Genomic DNA, 9,703 nt, shown 5'->3' with positions numbered 1-9,703 from the left:
CTGAAAAGGGCAGATAAAAAGACATTCTAGTCAGGGGGAGTAAGTCACAACTGCCTGTAAGTAAGAAGGCTTAAAGGTAGTTCTGGCTGACACACAAGAGTGCTTGGGTGTTGAGAAAGCAGCACAGTGTGGCAGGGCCTGCTGGACGAGGCTGCAAGTTTCTCTTCATCTGAGGCCAGTGAAACCTTTTCTGTGAAGACTGATACTCCCCTCCCCACCAACACACACAATAGTAAGATGAGGTCACTGGGCAGTGTGAGAAGTAGGCCTGTGGGCAGTGGAAGGGTTTTATATGGGGGAAGGACATGGCCAACTGTGTTTCTTTGTCTGAGTGAGGCGTGAGTGTGAACTCAATTGGGAGGGAGGGGAGGGGGGGAGTCCTGATGGGAGATTCCTTCAATGGCCCTGACTGGGGCAGTGTGCCCGAGAGGAGGGGACAGACTCCAGAGGGCCACTGGTACAGTCCATCTGAGGGACTTCTGAGCCGAACCGCACCCAGTTAGCCCAGCCAGGCCAAGACAGACTGGACTGGAGGTGGGAGGGTGGCTTGAACTGGAATCCTGCCCAGCTACTTCCTGGCTATGTAACCTTGGGCCAGTGACTTCATCGTTTCTTCATAAGTAAGACAGAAACTATAATAGCACCATATAGGGTGTTCTGAGGAGTCAATGAAAGATGTAATTGAAAGCAACTTGTCCATCCCTCAACCTGTTCTAATTCTGGGGACCACATGGCTCCTCTAGTCCACCATAAGTGTCACCAGCAGAGGGGTTCTTGCCTTACCCCTCGGGATAGAAATCAAGAGAGTAGGTGAAACAGATTCAAAAGAGAAGAGGTTTATTAAAAACTGGGTGAGAGGAAAAAGGGAGAGAGAGGGCGCTTGATGCATCAAGGGAGTGCACAGTGACAGAGAGTGTGGCTCCCACACTGCGCTGGGGTCTGGCTTATAAAGCGCTGGGTTTCTTTGCGCAGGTGCAGAGTGGGTCTCTGTTTCCAGGTTTCTGAGGTCGGGGTCGGGGGAGGGTGGTGCTTGCATTGACTGGCTCAGGAGCAGATGCATGGGTGTGGGGAGTACCCGAAGGAAAAACTTAATCTTATCTAGAAGAAGCTCAAGAAGTAACTGAAGGACATTTCCATCCATCTAAGAGAGGCTCAGCCTGTCGAATAAGGAGAGAATTATCGTTTTGCTGCCACCTCTAGTTCTAAAGGACCCCCCACTCTGCCTGTGTGTGGGACGCCAACCCCCTTCTGTCTTCAGGGACCTCCTCTCCTTGGACCCATAGAGCACCACTTTTCCATTGGTTCAATGCCTAAGATTAAGTTGACTAGAGACTAGAAGGGGACTGGAAAGGTAGGCCTCTTTTTATTTATTTTTTAATCCTTACCCGAGGATATGCTTATCGATTTTAATGAGAGAAAGGAGAGAGAGAGAGAGAGAGAGAGAGAGAGAGAGAGAGAGAGAGAGATTGGTGCCTTCCCACTGGGGATCAAACCTGCAACTGAGGTATGTGTCCTGACCAGGAATCAAACCTGAGACCTTTAGGTGTACAGGACGATGCTCCAACCAACTGAGCCACACCGGCCAGGATGAGGTAGGCCTCTTTTTCTTTCCTTTTCTTTTTTTTCTTTTTATCAAGATTCCTCAGAATTGAAGTGTGGCCACCAGTCATTGTTATCATCACTGTTCACATTTATAGAGCCCTTGCTATGTGCTAGGGACAATATTAAACACTTTATATCCATGTTTGATTAAATCCCTACAACAACCTCATGAGGTATAAATATCTCTCTTATGTCCATATTACAGATGAGGCAACCAAGGCTTGGAAGGGTTGGCTCTAACATGTCTGTGGTCAACACCACTCGTAAAGGGGGGAGAAAAGATTCGTCTCCAAGTCTGTTTGCTGCACTGCCTGACCTCTGCACTCACAGCCTCCGTGGTAACTTATTTGTAGCAAACATGTGTTGACCCACAACCAAAACTGTGGGAGCCATCCTGAAAACAGTCTTTCTTGTTGGGTCCCCTCTGTCTGGAGGCCTGATCTTTAGAGCCCAGCTCACTGGCACCCTTTTTAAAAAATATATATTTTTATTGATTTCAGAGAGGAAAGGAGAGGGAGTGAGAGACAGAAGCATCAATGATGAGAGAGAATCACCAACCGGCTGCCTTCTGCATGCCCCCCACTGGGAATCAAGCCTGCAACCCAGGCATGAGCCCTTGACCAGAATCGAACCTGGGACCCTTCAGTCCGAAGGCCGACGCTCTATCCACTGAGCCAAACCAGCCAGGGCAATGGCACCCGTTTTGGTCAGCCTTTCTTGAAGTCCTCACAAGCAAGGACTCCACTCTCCTCAGAATGTTGTCTGAGTATCTCAGTTGGCCCATTTGCTCTCTGAGGTGTGTGACAGCTGAGTGTGTACATTATGTGGGACAAACACACCTGAGTGAAAACACTTGTTTTGCCACCCACTCACCAGGTGCCTATGGACGAGATCCTCAGCCCCCTGAGGCTCAGATGCCACATCTGTAAAGCAGTAGTGACATCTCCCCCAGGGAGCTGTGGTGAAGATGCAAAGAGTGGCCCATGTAAAGGGCTCAGCACGGTGCCTGGCACACAGTAGGCCCTGTAGGACACACCCCACCAGACCGTGAGCTCTCAGAGGGGAGGGCCCATCGCTAGCCCTGCCAGAATAAATCTGTTTCCTATGTAAAAAAGATTTTGCATATAGTAAATCTCAAGGCCTATTTGCTGAATTAATGGCTCTCTACTTAATTCCCTCAGTTCTTAAGAACGATCTGCTAAAAATGAAACCAAACAAAACCTCAGTAAAAAGAAACCAAACAAAAACCTCAGTAACAGTTCATCTGGAGACAGCTCCCTTTCGAGCAGCTGCTCTGGGTTAGCTCTGCGGAGCACTGGGCACGGCCAGACGTCGTCACTGATCACCAGAGGGAATGATCCAAGGTGAGTTCTGGGTGTGACTTCCGCAGCTTATCTGGGCACTGTGTCCGGAAGGATGATGGAAATTGAGTTCCTTTCAACACGACTTTGACTTTTCTCTTTGGTGCAGAATTCGGGTGAGATCTGGATGGAATGAGGTGGCATTCGTTGCTGTCCAGAGCTGTTGGTTCAGAGAGAGGAATACGGCGTTTGGGTCCAGACAGACCTGGGTTTGCTTTCCGGCTCCAACACTTACTGGCTGAGTGACTTGGGGCAAGGACTTGACCTTTCTGGTCTTTGGCTATAGCCACCGTGAGTGGCTATACTACCACTATATACTACCGTGGCTATACCCCAATGAAACGCTGTGAAGAGCAAGCAAATGACATTAGAAAAAGACTTTATAAACGGAAATTTCTGTATGAATATTAGAAATATATTCAGATTATTCTTTTGTAAGATGAAGTGTGTAATGAGATGAAGACTTTTAAGTAATTAAGTGAGATTATGTATGTAAAGCACTCGAAGGGCGCCTGGTTCTTAGTGCTCATTATGAGATTAACTGGTTAATGCTCCAGTATGGCTCTCACATCTGCCATTCCTCTACCTGCTGTCTCTGCTGCAATGTCACCTTCACAGCCAGGACTTCCTGGCCCAAATTTTTCACATCAATGCCCACTCCTAACTGCCCTTTGCCCTTAGCATTCCTGACGCTCCCTACCTGCTTTATTTTTCTTCATGGCATTTATCACCGTTTAACATACTAAATATCTTACCTAGTTTGACGTTTATTGGTGTTACCTCTCCCCCAACCCAAGTAGAATGTAAGCTCCATCCAGAAGGGTGGGATTTGTGTTTGTTTTGTTCACTGCAGCACGCCCAGTGCCCAGACTAAGGGCCAGATAGTTAATATCTTACTCTTTGCAGGATGCCCAGTGCCCAGACTAAGGGCCAGATAGTTAATATCTTACGCTTTGCAGGACATACAGTCACTGTCACAACTACTCAACTCTGTTGTTAAAGCCTGAAAGCAGCCATAGAAGTATGTCAACAAATGCGCATGACTGTGTTCTAATAAAACTTCATTTACAAGAACAGGTGGCGGGCTGAATTTGGCCTGTGGGTCACACTTTGCCAACCCCTGGCTTAGATCATTGTCTGCCACATTGTAAATGCTAAGTAGATATTTGTTGAATAAGTTAATCAGTGACTAAATGGATGAATGAGCACAAGATACCTGGTACAGTGCCTGGTGCACAGCTTGTACTCAATAAATGCATATTCCTTTCTATTTTATACTTGTCAAAGGAACTAAAAAAGAGGGATTATTAGAAATAAATGATAAAGACTTATTCTAGGATCTTATAATTTGTAAACTCTGCACACAGCTAGGCAGAAACCTAGAAATGTTCTGAAGAAGAAAGAAAAGAGCCCTTGTAGTAAAAAGTACATTCTTGAGAATTATCTGTCCTGCATTTTTAGCCCTAAGATTGGTCCATGATGGTTATCAGTCAGATTCCAGGGATCTGGATAATCGATATCAGGTGGACTGGCTATGTGAGTCCTTCGGGGAGTAACCGGAGGTTTACCTTGAGGTCTGGTGTATGTCCAGATGTGTATCCAGGCATCGACACAGGATTGGAAAGTCCCAAGCTAATTAGGACAAGAATAGGATAGCTTCTCATGCACTAACCTTCATAATGTTAACAATTTTAGCAGCCTGGCTAAGCGACTCAATTTTATGGATTTCCTATATTCACCCTTTCCTCATACTTGATAAATACAACAAGATAGACCATGATGTATTGTATTCGAGGTAGAGAGAAAGTGCCCAGGGAGTACTGAGGTGGGGGACTCCTCCTCTATGGGTAAAGGAGGACTCGAAGGGGGTCTCAAACTGGGCTCCCCTAGAAGCAGACCCTGAATCAAGGATTCTAAGGCAAGCAGTTTATTTGGGAGGAGATCCCAGGAAACATCAATAGAGGAGTGGGGAAATGAGAGAGGGAAGGGCCGAGAATAAATGCAGGGTGTGCTAATGAACAAGCAGGTTACTGCTGTGGGCAACCGGCCTGGATCCCAGTGCGACCTCAGGGGGAGTGTGGAATTTGCCTCAGGATGGTCCTACCTTCCCCCCAATCCTCCTGTGAGACTGGGCTATTCTCCTGTGTCCATCCCCCACTGGTTGAAGGCTGTTCTCGGGGCATCAGCTTCCCATCAGGTGGACAGTGGCCGGTGCTTGCAGTAGGATGCCTTCAGCAGGCACCTGGTAGATGAGGGGGGTGGGCGATGGGCAGGCGTTAAAGCAGCACTTGAGCTGCCTCACAGGATAAACTGCCACCTCGTTTAAGTTACTGTGCTCAGGTCTGTGCTGAAGGCTAAGCCTAATCCTAATTGGGGCAGCTGCTAATAGCTGTTTCGGCCGACAGAGCATTTTCTGTCCCTGAACCAGTTGGAAGACTCTCTGGGAAGGTCGCCGATTCGCCCAGCCTGGGTCAGATGTCAGCTCTTGGGGTCTGGGTGTGGGGTGTGGTGGCTGGCAGCCCTCCCCTTCTATGCAGAGTGGGGGAGGGGCAATTCCTAGCCCAGGAAGAAGGGGTGCCTGGTTCCCAGCAGGAGGGGCTCGGGGCAGATGCGACCATAGATCTCCCCCATACATATCGAGGTGCTTTTGTTTGTTTCTCTTACTTTGTGGATAACAAATACACTCACAGAGGAGCTGCAGTTTAATGAAACCATTTACATGCCAAAACTGAACAAGCCCCACCACCGAGCTGTTGCTGGGTTTGGAAACATAAACATGAGAAATACAGGCAGATTTTTTTTAAAGTGTTCAGTTTATACAGCAACGTCTGTGACAGAAGAGAAAGTAATCTAAGCTCCCAGTAGTTAGCATTCTTTCTCCTGCCTGCCATTCAAGGCGGGTGGGGAGACCTCGGGCAGGTCACTGAACCTCTCCAGCCTCAGTTTCCTCATCTGTCACACAGAGATAACGCTGAATGCATAGCCTATGGGCTTACGAGGTAAAGCGTGCGACTGGCTCAGGCAGCTTCTCATTAATTGTCTGGTGGTGATGACGATGGAGATGATTTCCTTTGTCCTCCCTGTGGGAAACTTCCCTGCTCGGTCAAGTCGTTCTTTTGTGGCCACTAGAGGCCAGCTGAGGCTTCCTGCGGCGCAACAGTTTTCTCCCACCACTGCTTGCCAGGAGCATCCCTTTCCCGTCACAGTCAGAGAGGTCGCCTTCCAAGCAGAGCTGGGAGGCCGGAAAGGTGCTCCCGGCGGGTAGAGTAGGATGAGGCTGCCTGTGGGGAGGAGCTGGGGGCCTGGGCGGGAGCTGGCCGCGTCCTAATCCCCTCCGCTCGCCTGGCCAGGACTTCAGCCCCACAGAGCCAGGGAGCGTTTCTCATGGAGGCATGCCCGCCATGGGGGGGGTCGCTTTCCATCCGCTCATTTCACTGCTGAGCTGTAAAGTGCTAAATGTCGTCATCTTCCCCTTCCTTAAACAAGAAAAAAAGTTAACAGCCTGAGAAAAGGAGATATTTCACTTTATTTGGTATCCGGCCACCATCGTCCACACGGGCGCTGCTCCCTCGGGGCCGATTAGGGCTGGGGGAGCCCTGTTCTGTTCTGCTTTCAGCGGCTGGCCCCGCTGTGTGCAGGCTCCAGGCTGGGTGGACACTGGCAGCTGGAAGTCAGGTCAGAGCTGGGCGGGCCGTCGGCAGAGCAGCCAGCCACCTTCTGAACAACCCAAACCCTGCAACAGGTGCCACAACAGAGAGAGAGAATGGGGCCAGACAGAACTTGTTCAGGTCACCATGCTTATTAGGGTCTGTTCTGTGTGGCCTCAGAAGCTGAACTTGAATCAGAAGATAGAAAGTACAGAAAAGAGGATTTCAACTAATGGAAGGACAAACTCAATAGACAGACCCATTGAAAAATGGATTGGTTCCTTCAGGCGGTAGTGAGCTGCCTGTCTGCCAGAGGTATGCACGTGGTTTAGACCCTCCTTTCAGAACAGTCACTGCTGAGAGGAGTCCTGCTTTATTTTTAAAAAATATATTTTGATTGATTTTAGAGAGGAAGGGAGAGTGAGAGAGAAACATCAGTGATGACAGGGGATCATTGATCAGCTGCCTCCTGCACGCCCCACCTGAGGATTGAGCTTGTAACCCCGGCACGTGCCCTGACGGTGAATGGAACAGTGACCTCCTGGTTTATAGGTCAACACTCAACCACTGAGCCACACCTGCCGGCAAGGAGTCCTGCTTTAGATGGAGAAGCTGGAAGAGGCGATGACTAAGGTTCTTTCCAACTCTGAGATTCTGGAGACCTGCCACTGAAAAGTCTCACCTGCGTTCCTTCACCTCGCCTTGCTCACACTGGCTAAACAGGAGTGTCGAGCTGCCTGCGGTCTGTGCTAGACGCAGAGGAAGGAGTGGGCAGGCGCACGAGGCGTGATTTATCTTCATTACTCCCATCATGGGGTCATTAAGGCTTTTACTCTGCAGTGCTCCCCTAAGGAGCTCCTGCTGCTTCAGTTGTGTGACACAGTTGTTCCCCCGGCTGCCCAGTGGGCAGGGGTGTTTGCAAGGCTCAAAACTGTAATTAAATAAAGATCAGCCACCCACTAGCCTCCCCCAACCAGCCAGAGTCACAGTCCTGGGGGCGCAAGGTCTGGCTTCCGCAGTGGCTTGCTGGAGAGGGGTGGCCAAGAACCAGGTCCTGAGGCCCAGGGACAGCCATACTCTCCTCCCCACTGGGCTGGGGGGAGGCCACTAATACAGGGTGCGTATGACTGGTGTGGAGGGGGAGGGTAGCCAGCTGTGCCAGCTAAAATCTTCCACAGCTCCCTGTTAGTCTCCACAAGTCTCCACTGCAGCCCACAAGGCCATGCATAACCTGCTGTGCAGGTCTGGCCTGTGAGCTCCCTGGAGGTAAGGGCAGGTCTGTTTTGTTCTCCAATGGAGCCCAGAGCTTGGCACTATGCTTGACACTCGACGAGTGCTCGGTATGTGCTAGTTGAGTGAAGGAATGGAAGGCCTGTTGTCCTCTTAGACTTGGTAGACATACACTGGGCAAAGGAGGCAGCCCGGAAAGGGCAGAGAACACTGGCCCACAAGTCTGGAAGTGGGGCTCAAATCTGAATCTGTCATCGGTTCATGGCTTGACCCTGGTCAAGCCCCTGCTTTCTTGTCTTTGTTTCCCAGTGGCAGAACTGGGTAACTGGCTAAGGCTGGAGAGGAAGCGGAAAGAAAGCCCATGCTTTCTGGTTGAATTCTGGGCCACAAAGGTCCTTGGGCTGCAGACCTGGTCCCAGCCTCAGCCCTGGGGACCTGGTGAGGCAGTTACATCACTGCTGTGAGTTTACTCAGTCCAACCACTCAGACCCAGCCTGTCTCGTGTGCCAAGCTCAGCGCAGGGCCCCGGGGCTGGATCAGTTATAGTTCCTGCTGAAAAGAATCCAGAGTTGGGGCAGGGTGGACAACAGGCATAGTGACACAGTTACGGCCCAAGAAGGAATAAACGCCACGCAGTGGGACACAGCGCCCCGAGAGCTCGCCATGCATAAAACGGAGTGATTGATGAGAGCTGGGAGGATTTGGTAAGACTGCTGGAGGTGGCATCTTTGAGCCGAGAACTTGGGATAGAAATCACAGGAAAAAAGCCAATGGAGGAAGAAGATGTCCAAGGTCACAGAGGAAAAGCAGTTTGGGAAGAAGGTATGGGGCAAAGGGACAGAGTTGGTGACCACAGACCCACCTCTAGACATAGAGGACACATCTCCCAGGAAGAACTATGTTCTAGGAGGCAGCACAGAATGGGGCAGGTCTGGTCCAAATTCTGGCTCTTCTTATACTTACCTGAGACCTTGGTCGGCATCTGTGTCCTCATCTGTAAAATGAGGATTAGAATGCTACTCCCCCCGGGCTGTTGAGAGAATTACATGTATGAAGTGCCTAGCCCTGGAAATGGAGTTTCCTATCTCTTTTTGGCTTTTGGTCAATATGCAGATACCCCAAGAGAAGCTACACTAGTCATTCATATGACTGGTGTGAGATTATCACAAAGAAAGTTTATTGAAAAAGTTTGAGAGGAGGAGGCGGCAAGGGGGGAGAAATGCATTACTTTGGGGACAGGAACAGCAGGAAAGGAAACAAACAGGGAAGCCTGGGGAAGCAAACTGCACCAACTTCCCAACTGTGCCAGCAAACTACCTCGGATTCAGTCTGACTGTTTGAGGAAGCAGGAGAAGAAAGAGATGGCTTCCATCATGGGTGGAGAAGGGACGGGGAGGAGTGCACAGGGCTGCACCTCCATCTGCCCCTGGAGACACGAGGAGCAATGCAGGGGCTGGCCTATCCCTGGTTAACATCTGGGGATCAGAGATATGAGGGAAGCAGTGAGTATACTTTTTAGCAGGGGTGGGGAACCTTTTTTTCAGTCACGGGACATTTAGATGTTTATAACGTCATCCACAGGCCATATAAAATTATCAACTTAAAACTTAGCCTGCTCTACTTGGCCCATCATTAATTAACTCACCCCTAATGCCTTGGCAGGGCCAGGCCGAATGATGTTTGCGGGCCTTACATGGCCCCCGAGCCAGACGTCCCCCACCCCTGCTTTAAAGAAAGGAACAAATGCAAAACAAGTCACAAACCATTATGGGGTCTTGCCATGGCAGTTGTGTAAACTAGCCTTCCTGGCGTCTGGCAAGAACTTAATCTGGGATTTTAGGGTAAGCAGTTCTTGTAGGTAGG

This window comes from Myotis nattereri (genome assembly GCF_964212035.1).
Source record: "Myotis nattereri genome assembly, chromosome: 3".
NCBI classification, from domain to species: Eukaryota; Metazoa; Chordata; class Mammalia; order Chiroptera; family Vespertilionidae; genus Myotis; species Myotis nattereri.
This window is presented reverse-complemented; position numbering follows the sequence as displayed.